Source organism: Vipera berus (assembly GCF_964194415.1).
Source record: "Vipera berus genome assembly, chromosome: 1".
Taxonomy (NCBI): domain Eukaryota; kingdom Metazoa; phylum Chordata; class Lepidosauria; order Squamata; family Viperidae; genus Vipera; species Vipera berus.
The window spans coordinates 112,144,391-112,158,084 of record NC_138202.1 but is presented as its reverse complement, the minus strand read 5'-3'; positions in this window follow the sequence as shown (position 1 = coordinate 112,158,084).

Genomic DNA, 13,694 nt, shown 5'->3' with positions numbered 1-13,694 from the left:
CCGGTTGGGCTGAATTTCTTTAGATCCCAGCCGACTTATCCAACACTTCTCCCTTCAACCCCATTTAAGACAATGGACAGGAAGGTACTTGAGATCTTTCTTCTCAAAGCTCAGGAATAAGGAAGAACAAAGAGCGAACTTCATACCAGAGCTTAATTCAAGGAGGGAATAACTTAAGTAACCAATTTGGCTAGCTAACCATATTGATTTTATTTGGAATATTTATGACTTACCTTCCTCTTCCTAAATTTCTTTTCTGTCAATAAATTCATTTTCATACTTGAAATTTAATTTCATTAATTTTAGAAGAAAAATTCTCATTAAAACCTTCTCCAAAAGCTAGTCTTTATCGTTATATAACTACCTCTTGTGGTTACAAGTTTTGTTAAGACTGTATATATTCTAATATTACATTGCTCTGCAAACATATCCATGCAATAATTCTATTTAGTAATTTCCATGTATCTTCCTTTCCTTGTGCAATAAATAAATGGGTGGGTATATAGACTGGCAAACAGACAACAGAAGGTGTGAACAGGCTCAAAATGTCAGTGACAACTAACTGTAACTATCTTTTATAGAGGGATTCTTCTTTGAAGGAAGTGTCCTTCCTACTGGTTTGTAATCATGACAATGTGTCATTTTGCTGTCACCCAGTTGTCACCTAGAATTTTGCAGCCCAGATCTGGTATCTCTGCGGAAATGAAGAATAAGGCTCTCGTGCCTACATTGACAGGCTACTACCATTGTGCTTTCCAGAGGTGTTTAAGTATACATGCTGGCTAGATATTATAAAACTTGTAGTCTAACATATCTGGAAAGCATTGGGCCAGGAAAGGCTGACCTACAGCTACTGGTTATGTGTTCTAAAATTCAGTTTGTGTGCAGCCCAAAGGCACAGGTAGTAAGGCTCATTTTGAAGATGAGGGATGTTCTATGTAGTAGATATTCTTGGGAAGAATATATGTGTATCCATCTTGGTGAAAGAACTTTTCTTAACCTACCAGGTCATTGAGTTCAGTGATGTAAGATACTGATTTTGGAGGTTGACTTTGATAGAGATTCCCACTATCAGAGTAAACAGGTCACTCTGTAACCAAAGTTCATCCTAACCAAGCTGAGTTGTCATGTCTGCTCCCAGATTTACTTGATAAGAGGGGAGGAAGGAGAAAACTGAGAACGGGAGTTCTGCCAAGTTGTTCACGTGTCCATTCAAAGGGCAACAGAGAACTACCTGAGCATATTTAAGTTCTTTTTTTTATGGTAGGTTGGCCTTAGACTCTGATCCTCCATCATCCTGAAAGAAGTCTTGTGCCAAAACTGGATTGTCCATTAAAAGCTGCACAGCTTGAACTTTGGCTTAATGCTTGCTATGTATCCCAGCAATACCTAATCCAGTAATTCGGCCGATGCCTGCAGGTTTGATACTGACCTTTGAAACAATAGTGCATAATATGCACAATTGGAAGAATGCAGGGTATTCTTTGACAGGCTATTTCTGTTCATGTATCTTAATGTTACTGAAAGAGCAAAGAAACTATGGTACTTGTAGATTTATTGCACAGTAAAGTAAGTAGAGACAAAAATACCCTCCTTGCTGGATAAAATGCAAGAAACAATTACGTACGTTCATTCTGTAAAATGGACCCAAATATTAATGAAATATAAAGGGGGGGGAGAGGAAATGTTCATGTTGTGATCATTCTGTCACAGAACAGATACACAAAACAACAGCAAAGAGAGTAACTAGTAGTCAATATCTCCAAATTACTGTATTACTTAATGTTTGCAATAGGTTAAATAGCTTAAAAAGGATTTTGCAGATTAAAGCTTGAATAAAAAGGATAAAATTCTATAGGGTTGTTTTTCATTTATTTATCTAGCAACATCAGTATATATGGAAACAACAGCATTTGAAATTAAATTACCTGCATGTAAAATTAGTGGCAGTTTAGCACAAAGCTAGAAACAAAGAGATGGTTGTTGGGTGGAAGAGGAAGAAGGGTTGTGTATAAAATTGCTTTTACTTTTTATTTTACATATATTTTTATTAAATTTTCTAAATTATTCTCTTGGCCTGTCAGTTGTAAATCCACTTTTGATAACATTTCTATTGGGCCAGATAAAATTTGTTCTATATCTGAAATTTCTTTAATAATATCTTTTGGACATAGGCTCTCCATTGAAGCAGACATCAATTACTGACAATGTTGATATCACAGCCACTATTTTCTGATTTCATTCCTCAAAAGTCTCCTTCAGTATTTTTATTCTCTTAATGTTTTTCATCATCTTACAGGCTTGTATATCTTTTTTCTACCTAAAATCTTTAGTCCTCTCTATTGTCTTTTTCAAATTATGTTATGCTATATCTTATAAAAACCAAAAGAGGATCTATTTCTCATAAGAAATACTTGTACTTTATTAATTAATAATTAATTCCAAAAACTTACTGCAAAGTTTCAATATTCCAATTTTATCTGGACCCTTTTTTCATTTATAACTTTCTATATTTTTTACTAAAAAATTTTTAAAAGGAAAAGAAAAATGAATAAAAAACCTAATATAAAGCAAGAAAGAAAAGAAAATGAAAGAAATCAGATGAAAAGAAAAGGGAAAAAGGAAAAGAAAAATAAGAAAGAAAAAAGATATATATTGCAACTTTCTTTACAGTACAATTATAAAGTGATTTCTTATTCTATAATTACAACATATCTCTCTTCTTTCTGTAATCTATCCTAATTAACAAAACCCTAAACCATGTTTTATCTGTGTATTATAATCAAAACGTTTAGCTCACTTTCTCATATATTTTTCACTTGTTCTTGTTTCAAATTTCAATAACAGTTTGTACATGTTAATAATTACACGTTAATCATTTCTACAAAACTATTTTAAACTCCATCTTATAGTGTTGAAAACCATAAGCTCTTTTGTCTACTTTAAATATTTCTAATAACTATAAAAGTGACACAGTGGCTCAGTGGGTTAGGACGCTGAGCTTGTCGATCAGAAGGTCAGCAGTTTGGCGGGTCGAATCCCGAGTGCCGCATAACAGAGTGAGTGCCTGTTACTCATCCCAGCTTCTGCCAACCTAGCAGTTCGAAAGCACGTAAAAATGCAAGTAGAAAAATAGGGACCACTACGGTGGGAAGGTAAAAGCGTTCCGTGCGCCTTTGGCGTCTAGTCATGCCGGCCACATGACCATGGAGACATCCTCGGACAAGCGCTGGCTCTTCGGCTTTGAAACGGAGATGATTACCGGCCCCTAGAGTCGGAAATGACTAGCACACATCTGCGGGGGAACCTTTACCTTTTACCTTTAATAACTATAAATAAGAGAACTATTACCAATTGCCACCAGTTCTTCTTTTGATTTTGTTTTATATTTGTCTTGATAAAAGTCAGGTAACTCTCATGGTAACTTAGCCATTTGTGATTGCTTATTATTTCTTGTCTATAAAATGCTTCTTGTCCTCAGAGCCACAAAGGTGTTTTGGGGCACAATCTGGGTTTGCATCTGTTCCATATTCTCAACAAAGTATGTCATATCTAAAATAATGATTTTTGAAACCCACATTAACCTTGATTATGTTATACCACAACTATCCATGCCATCAAATCTCAGGCCGTGTCCTAATTCCAAAAGCCTTCTATTTCTCCAGAAGCAACCGCCCTTTCATCCATACCAAACAGAGAGTTGCAAAATAAAAATTCAAATCAGATAGACTCAGTCTTCCTCTTTCCTTTGCATCTTGTTACATTTTATATTTAACTTGTGGCTTTTCCCCCTGCCACACAAAGTTAGATATATCTTTCTATCACTCTTTAAATGATGTGTCAGTTGTCAAAACAGGTATTGTCCGAAAGAAAAACATCATTCTAGGCAAGACATTAATTTGTATCATAGAAATCTTTCCCAGCAATGAGTTATAGTTTCTCCCATCTTAACACATCTTTTGCAACTTCATTCTGTCTTAACATGGCTATTTTGAAATAACATACACTTTATATTTGTCATAGTGATACCAAATATTTTACCTTCTCAATCTTAAAACCTATTGTATTTATCAGTGCTATTTTCTATTTTCATATTTTTTGTGAATGTCTTTTTAACATTGTCCTTTAACTATCTTTTAGGTAAAAAGCCACATTGATTCTCATGAATAAATTCTTTAAAAATATGTTCAGTCTATCAGCCAGAATTGTGAACAAATTATAGTCGTTATTCAATAATAGTATCAGCCGAATAGTTTCTTGTTAAAGTCAAGTCTTGTCCCTCTTTAATATTAGTGCTATATTGACCCTAGAAAAATTCTCTGGCTTTTCTCCCTGGAATGATATTGATAAAATATCAAGTGACAAAATTAGTGGATCAGAGGAATGCTGTGGATATAATTTACTTGGACTTCAGTAAGGCATTTGATAAAGTAGCTCACAACCTACTACTCGATAAGGTAGAAAAACATGGGTTAGACAGCATCACTACCAGATGGGTTCGTAGCTGGCTGACCGGCCGTACTCAGCATGTGGTCCTCAATGGAACTGCATCTACATGGAGGGAAGTGTGTAGTGGGGTGCCCCAGGGCTCTGTTCTGGGCCCAGTGCTCTTCAACATCTTCATCAAGATTTGGACAAGGGGATAGATGGGGAACTCATCAAATTTACAGACAACACCAAGCTGGCAGGCATAGCCAACACTCCTGAAGACAGGCTTAAGATACAGGAGGATCTGGACAGACTTGAACACTGGACGCTATCTAACAAAATGAAATTCAATGGTGAAAAAAGTAAGGTTCAACATTTAGGCAAGAAAAACCAAATGTACAGGTATAGTATAGGGGGTACCTTGCTCAAAAGTAGTGACTGCGAGAGGGATCTCGGAGTCCTAGTGGACAATCACTTAAATATGAGCCAGCAGTGTGCTGCAGCTGCCAAAAAAGCCAACACAGTGCTGGGCTGCATTAACAGAGGGATAGAATCAAGATCACATGAAGTATTAATACCACTTTACAATGCCTTGGTAAGGCCACACCTGGAATACTGCATCCAGTTTTGGTCACTACGATGTAAAAAAGATGTTGAGACTCTAGAAAGAGTACAGAGAAGAACAACAAAGATGATTAGCAACAAAGATGATTGGAGGCTAAACATATAAGGAACGGTTGCTGGAATTGGGTATGTCTAGTTTAACAAAGTGAAGGATGAGGGGGGACATGATAGCAGTGTTCCAATATCTCAGGGGCTTCCACAAAGAAGAGGGAGTCAAGCTATTCTCCAAAGCGCCTGAAGGCAGGACAAGAAGCAACGGATGGAAACTAATCAAGGAGAGAAGCAACCTAGAACTAAGGAGAAACTTCCCGACAGTTAGAACAATTAACCAGTGGAACAACCTGCCTCCAGAAGCGGTGAATGCTCCAGCACTGGAAGTTTTTAAAAAGAGACTGGACAGCCATTTGTCCGAAATGGTATAGGGTTTCCTGCCTAAGCAGGGGGTTGAACTAGATGACCTCCAAGATCCCTTCCAACTTTATTATTATTAAATGCTTTTTGTGTGGCTGCATTCTCCATTAATACAGTACCTCCCTATTGTAATTTCAATATCCTTTTCTGTTTTGTAATTTTTTCTAATTTATATGAAATTACATGAGTAATTAATGAACAATTTCCAAAAGTGACTAGGAAGTGAGGTTTGTGAACAGTGTGTCCTTTAAAAATCTCTGCTGCAGTTGTGAACAAGATGGCTAATCATATGGTCTCCTGGTGCTCAAACCTGTGGAAAACCATTGTCCGGCAGTCTCCTGGTAGGGAGATGTCCAGAGCACAAGTGGGCGATTTCCATTCCCCTCCTTATCTGGACAGGTTCCAAGGAAGAGATTTATTCAACATTCCCTTGGGTTTTTCCGTGATAGTTGACTCTGCTTTCACAGAGTTTGCCATATCTTCCTCAGAAGCCTTAAAGAATTATTTCCTCAGTGTACATAACTAAGCTCCACAAGCGTATTCTAGTATAATACATGAACAAACATTGCAGTTGTCTGTAAATTGTTACAGGTGAACCTCAATTACTATATAACTGTCCTTCAGCTTTGTTTATCGCTAGCACCATCCTCTGCAATATGGATCAGTAATATGAAACTTATAAGCAAAAGGGAATATATTTCAGAAGGGTGCCAGTTTTATGCAAATGTGCATCTTGTACTGGGTATGGGGGACTGGCTGTCTCTACTAATGATTCATATGCCTTCCTCTGCTTAATTGTATGCTAATAGTCCTAGATAGCCAGACAAATATTTCTTTTCTGAAAATTAATGGTTTTGAAATATTCTGGAATGTGAAAGTCATCCCAAGAAAGCACAGAAAGAAGTAAAAATATACAAAAACTGAAGCAACTGAAGGCAGCAGATATTTCTTCCTGAAATAATAATAATAATAATAATAATAATAATAATAATAATAATAATAATAAATAATAATAATAATAATAATAATAATAATAATAATAATAATAATAATAATAATAATAATAATAATAAGTTGGAAGGGACTTTGGAGGTCATCTAGTCCAACCCCCTGCTCAGGCAGGAAACCCTATACCATTTCAGACAAATGGCTGTCCAGTCTCTTCTTAAAAAATTCCAGTGTTGGAGCATTCACCATTTCTGGAGGCAGGTTGTTCCACTGGTTAATTGTTCTAACTGTCAGGAAGTTTCTCCTTAGTTCTAGGTTGCTTCTCTCCTTGATTAGTTTTCATCCGTTGCTTCTTGTCTTGCTTTCAGGTGCTTTGGAGAATAGCTTGACTCCCTCTTCTTTGTGGCAGCCCCTGAGATATTGGAACACTGCTATCATGTCACCCCTCACCCTTCTCTTCCTTAAACTACACATACCCAATTCCAGCAACCGTTCCCTATATGTTTTAGCCTCCAGTCCCCCAATCAGTTAGCAGGAGTAGATTTCTTGCCTGTTTACCTCCACTCCATCTATTACTTCTTAGTAAATAAAATGTACAAAAACAACTAAAGTCTCTAATAATCTTTCCTTTGAGCAGAACATCAAATTTTCCATGTAGGATTCAGGTCATAATTTGCATTTATGGTCTAATTTTTAGAGGCTTTGGGGGACAGGGTTGCCTTTGAATCAGTGTTGATTCCTATCCTTTGAGCTTCCTGGACAAGTCCCTGCAATTTTCTTGACAAGATTTTCAGAAGTGATTTGCCATTGTTATCTTCCTAGGCTGAGAGTGACTAGACCAAGGTCACCTGGCTGGCCTTGTCCTTAAGACAGGACTAGAACTCATGGCCTCTTGGTTTTTATCACGGTACCTTAGCCATCACAGCAAACAAAAGCTGTCTCCAAAATAACATTGTTTTGTCTTCCACTTGTATTTTATTATGCTTTAAGGGCTATGTAGGGGTCTAGATTTGATGGACGAACTGTTATGAAGCTAGCTTTGACTCATACACTGAAAGGAAGTTAAAAATGAGTTTTGATCTTATGGATCACTCACAGATGACTGCCCATTCTCACAGCAAAAGGAGCATAGATGTTTGATCCTTCACTAGATGCAGTCATTTCTAAGTTAACTAAATTGTTCTATGTTTGCAACTCCCTTTCACTTGCCAGGCTCAGTAAGATTAGTTGTAAGGCAGATTACCCCACTCTATTATCCTTCAAACTCCTTCAGGAATGATGGACTGCAACACCCATTCCCCCCCCCCCCAGCCAACATGATGACTTAGTAAACCAAAGGCACAATGTTTGGGGCAAGGGTGCTTCAAAACAATGTTTCTTTCAGGGATCTTTCAGCACAATTGGTGGTGTTCCTGCCAAGAATGCTGGCTCCTCTACGCATCCATGCAGTGAAAATTGCTGGAACAGAATTATCCGTCAAACAGGTTTCTGTTCTTGGCAATAGGCAAGAGTATCCTGAATAAAAGAGGTTGATTCAGGCACTTTTCTTGGTGTACTCTAGTGCTCACAGGGAAAGTAAGATACTGATATTTAAATAGGCCTAAAGAAGAATAGAGTATTTTGTCTTATCACAAAAGAAATGCCTTGAGACAAACCACCTGATGTTTGTCCCATTATTTGGTTCTAATTGGACATCTTTCCCAAATAGCTAGCAAAAGTGGGGGGAAGCAGGAGGAATCCACGTTGAAGACAAAGCATGTGGGAGGGAGAGACTTTCACTCTCACTTTGCAAGGACGTGTATAAACAGGACATGGAATGCAAAGAACATGAACTAAAGAAAAGATTAAAATTATTAAAATGGAAATAAAGTTTACCAAACTGGATGTCTCAAGAATAAGTGAATATACGTGGATCAGAAAGAGCCACATTAATTCAGATGACTCTGTAATATACATTATTGAAAACATGATCCTATTATACACAGTGGAATTCTGTTTGCTGCTCAAACAGAATAGGACCAGCAACTGATGCTATAACCCATAAAGAACATGATGAAGTGTAGTATCTACTTACTGTATATCCCAACATTTCAAACAGGGAAAAAAACACCAAGGGACTTTCAAAACAAGCTATCATGATGTTCACAAAGAAAGAAAAAGGGGGCGGACCTCTTTAAGTTATACAGTCATGCAAGAAAAATGAGTGCAATCTTCCTAAACAAGCAAGGAAATATAAGGAAAGACTTTGATCAAGAATGTTAACACACAAAAAAGTAAGAAAAAGAAAACATGTTTGTAAAGATGCAATGAGGCATGTGCTTACACATGGACTGAACTTCCTGGCCCCCATGAGTAGGTCTCTTAGCTCCTTCACCCCAAACCTTCCTGTGGCATCCTTCCACACTTCTGAGCAGAACCTGTTCAGTACTTGCCACCATCCACTCTATTGTAAAGCAAGTCCATCCCTTCACTGGTTGAATTCACAAGGAATATAGTGTCCACCCATTTCTGACTTTGCTCAATTTATGTTCCAATAGAGAAAGTGAAAAATCCTAATTGTTCATCTAGCCTCCATACTGTAATCCCTAAATGGTTATATTTTCTCTACATCTCCAATGAATATAGAACAATGTAGCCTAGCAATTGGAGAGAAAAAAGGCAACCAAAAAATTTCTAGTTCAGCATTTATCAATGTTCCTAGTACTATTGCAATAGATTTATATTTAGTATCACCTTATCTTGTAAGCTTTCTTGACATGCATCTACTGTTGAGTAACTGTTGACACAGGGAGGAGAAAGCAAGGAGATTTGAAGGAGAGAGGAGAGCAAAATAATGACAACTGGAATACAAAGCAGCCAAGGACGATGTTAACAGACAGAAAAGCAAAGTCGGAAAGAGGCAAAACAGAAGGAAAGAGATAAGTGCCTGCTAGGCAGTGGAGACCTTGAAATAGCAGACTAAACACTAAAGAAGGAGAGGAACCCAACACACTAACACACCGCAGGTGGCTGCTTTCTCATAAGCAAGGGATAATAAAATCCTTTGCCTATCTTGGCAAGTCCATCAAATGTTTACCTGTGCTGTGTTTCAGTTTGTACAATTTAGCGGGAAGGGGGTGCTTGTCTTTTCTTTAAAAATTGGATCCATGCTAAAACAAAAATGTCATGAGTTCATTACAAATTGGGGGTGGGTGGCTGCCCCATGGCATCTGGAAGGCCTTGGGTGAGAGAAGGTGGTATAAATGACAGGCGCAGGGTATTATTTCTATCCCACCTCCAGATGTGCAGGTGGGCTAGGCAAGCCAGGCCTCTGTGCAGGCAGGCAGCTAAGCCTGTTTTCTGGTGCTGCTTTTTCTCTTTGAAATTTGATAGGATAGCAATAACCTGTGCAGTAGATATGATGAAAACCTCCAGCTTACACTGGACTACTTTGTTTTTCTGTAAATTAGCCATACTACTGTAAGTACATACTTGTATACCTAGAATTCTGACTGGTTAGAGATTTGGTGAATGAGGGTATATTAGTATCCACATATACTTGTGGTTTGGTGATAGACTGTATAACAGTTGAAGACATACTAGATGTTCTGCACCAAATAACTCTAGATGACTTTTCCTACTCAGCCTAGACAGAGCATGTGCAACCTGACATCCTAGTGTTTTGCATTGGAGCCAACTCTTGTGCAAGAGAATGAAACGAGAATGAATGCTGCACAGAGAGGAGGTCATTGGCAAAGAGGGCAATCATGATTGTAAATAATTTGTTTAATTCAAAGAGGCCCTTATTTCCTGCTTGTTCTGGCATCAGTATGTGAAGCTAGCACAGTTGTGTTCAAAATGCATATGAAGAATTTCTGAGAGAGAATAAGAAGCATTAAGGAACAGACCAAGTCAATAGTTGGTATTTGAACACTCCATTTCCTAACAAGGAAACTGGTCATGAGAATTCTCTGGATTTGTTAAAGGAATTAGCTTAATACTTCCCATTTTACATCTGCCACTCTTAAGGAGTTTCACAACTAATAACCACACCCTTAATGGATTGTGATGGAATAAAATATTTTCCTTAGCATAAAACGATGATCCATGTTCCAGTGTTATGTTTAACATTCATTACACATCATTTTCTATTCATGAAAGCTTGAACACATGACCAAACCTCTGGCTTCAAGGATCACCTTTGTTTTTGCTTTCTTTGTCACTATAACCTTGACATTCTCCAGGGCTTTGTTGCAAAAATAAGATACTGTGGGCTGAGTGCATATAACAGGCATGCTGTCATTACAACGATTCAGCAGACTATATGCATTTTGTAAATGGGACAATTTGCCTTCACGTTTTGTTTTTCAGACCTTATCACTGTAAATCTTTCTGAGGGCAGTTTTATTTTATCCAGCCTTTAGTTGTTCCCAATCTTTCTTTTAATCAAAATGAGTTAACTGGCCAGAATGAAAGTACTCTACAAGAAAATCCAGTATGCTGGGGAAGCACCCGGATTGTCCGTTTGGGAAAGAAAAAAGTATTTCAGGGAAAAGCTATTTGATTTATTGCCACCAGTGTGATGCCAAACCCTTCGCTCCCTTCCCCACCTGACTTTCTACAAAGCTGCGTTTAATTAAAATCAATAAATAGGATACATTGTCATGCTGAATAACATTACTAGCCTCTAGTCTCTAGCATTATTTACAGAGATGCCTTGGGATCCACAAAGATCCCACTGAAGAGATAGACAGTGTCATGAAAGTGAGTCTGGGGGAGGAGAGAGCTAGTTCTCCTATTAGTTGTGCCTTTGCACAGCTCTGTCTTGGGTGCCATTTCTGGCAATCCCTGAACCAGAGGTCCATTCACAGTCACTCAGCCTTGGCTATCCCTCAGCTGGATAATTCCAGCTAGCTCTGAAACCTGCTGCCCTTGAAGATCCCTTGGAAACTTCACCTGGTCTGGAGCGCAGCCATTCAAATAATTAGGGCCCTCACTTGGTTTGCTCAAGTAACACGACCATAGCACGAATTGCAGTGGGTGCCAGTTGGCTTCCAGATCCCTTCAAGTGCTGATTGTCCTTTAAAGCCCTATAAGGCTCAGGTCCTCAACATTTGCAGGAACACGTTGTCCCCATGTTTTCTGCCCTTCTGGTAAGGGAGGACACTCTCCTAGTCCCATCCTTGAGGGATTGCTTTGATCAAGGACTCCAAAGGCAGGGCTTTTTTTCTCATAAAACGCTCAGAACGGAGTTCCGGCACCTTTTTTGGATAGAACCTTGTAGGGTAGGGAATGCGGGTTGTATGACATGTGTGAGTTCCAGCACCTTTTTCTTTTACAAAAAAAGCACTGTCCAAAGGTATGGTTTTCCGGGAGTCTTTCCTTTGGCATAGTGTTCCACCGGAGGCCAGGTCAGCACCAACCCTGTTGGCGTTCAGGAAAGTTGCCAGGCCCAGCTGTTCCAGAAAGCCTTTGGGGATCAAAGTTATGGTCTTCCTCACAGCAAGTGTATGTTTGCTTTTTATATTATTTATTCCTTAATGTAGATTTTTAAATTTTGTACATATGTCATTTTCATATCTATGGTTTCTATCTGATTGCTGTGTGCTGCCCAGAGTCACTTATGGTGAAATGGATAGCTATATAAATTTGATTAATAAATAACAAATTATCAAAGTTTGTATCACTTTAAAGAGACTAGGTAGATGGATTTGCTGCTGGCTTTAAGGGTTCTTTTTTTCTGTTTTACTTTATATCACCATAAACCCTCCAGAGCCTTTTTGGAGTTCAGCAGCATATGAAGAGCATAAGTAAATAAATAAACAAAATAGGTGTTCAATGACTGCACAACTATTGGCATCAATTGAGGGAATTGCCAGATTTCCCATCAAAGGCATTTGGTTCGTTTGCTTTCAACAACCTTTCAGAAGTCCAGACGTAGCTTACTGCCAAAATGTGGCCAATCCAGTTTGGGATGGTGATGAAGGTGCTGGCCTAGAAACCAGGAAGCTCTGAGTTCTAGTCCTGACTTAGGCGCGAAAGCCAGTCACTCTTTCTCAGCTCAGCCACCTCACAAGGTTGTTGTGGAGAATATTTTGACTGGCTCTTCAAAATTCCTCTTTGGACAAGGAAAGGACTTGAGATCAGCAAAAGTTCGCCAAGCAGTTGCTCTTTGCAAGAAGAATGCAAAGTAGTCTCCGGCAGGCTTAGAGCTCTAGAAGCAAAAGAAACGCCACCTTTGCTCACACCTCCGTTGGTGCCTTTAAAGATTCTGGGTCTGCATACTTCTTTTTCTAATCACTTCCTGAAATTGCTTTTTGGCTGCTTTTCAGAGATTAGGAACCTTTGGATCAACAGGTTTTACTGCACTGGGTGAGTTTCCTTCAATCCTCAGGGAAAGTAAAATAGCTTTACAAAGACATAGAATTGTTAAAGACAAATTGCAGAGTTCGGGCAGAGCCATTGTCAAGTCAGGTTGCTCTTGAACTCTCCAGTCATTAATCATGACAAAAAAGACTCTTTCTCCTTCCACTCAAAGATCCTCTTTAAAGAACCATCTATGTGGTCCCTAGGAGTCCAAATTAATGGCATATCATCATATCTTGGAAGATTCTGACTTTAGGTCATCTAGGTGGAGTGCAGCAGGAAATAGGTGGCGTGCAGGAGGAAGCAAAGGGAAGACTAGTAAAAAAAATAAATAAATAGAAGACCGCTTCTGTTCTGAAGAACTGGTTAAGCAAAACCTCAGCTAGTTTTTAAATCTCCAGCTTTCCCTGGCATGGAAATGCACCCACACCACTGGCTGGCAGTTTTAATTAGAAGCATTCTGAAAACAATGAATTCTGACAAGGTGGTGGCCTCTGAGCAGCAAACCTGAAAATTGTGCAAAAGAGCATTGTGCTCAGATGAGCTACACTAATGTGGAGGAATTGGCACTGAGGGATTTGGCTTTGAACTAGCTGCACAAACAAGAATTCAAGATAAGGACCTTGAGCAAGAGCTGCTAAAACAAGCCGTGTGTGAAGTGGCAAGCTTACAACATGGCCTCCTCAAGGCTAGTGAGAGGCCAGAACACATTCCAGGAAACCCTCTTTGTACAGTTTGTAAATAGCATAGCAATTTTTTTTGCTCCCTAGCCCAATTTTTTATAAGTTAACCTGGATTCATCTGGGGGCTAATTACTAAAATTTATAATTTTCTTCTTCAATGCTTTCAAATGATCCCCCTTATTTAACATGGAGACAATACGAGTGACTTAAAAGTTTCAAAATTCACAGATTAAAATCCCCAAGAACTACCAGCCT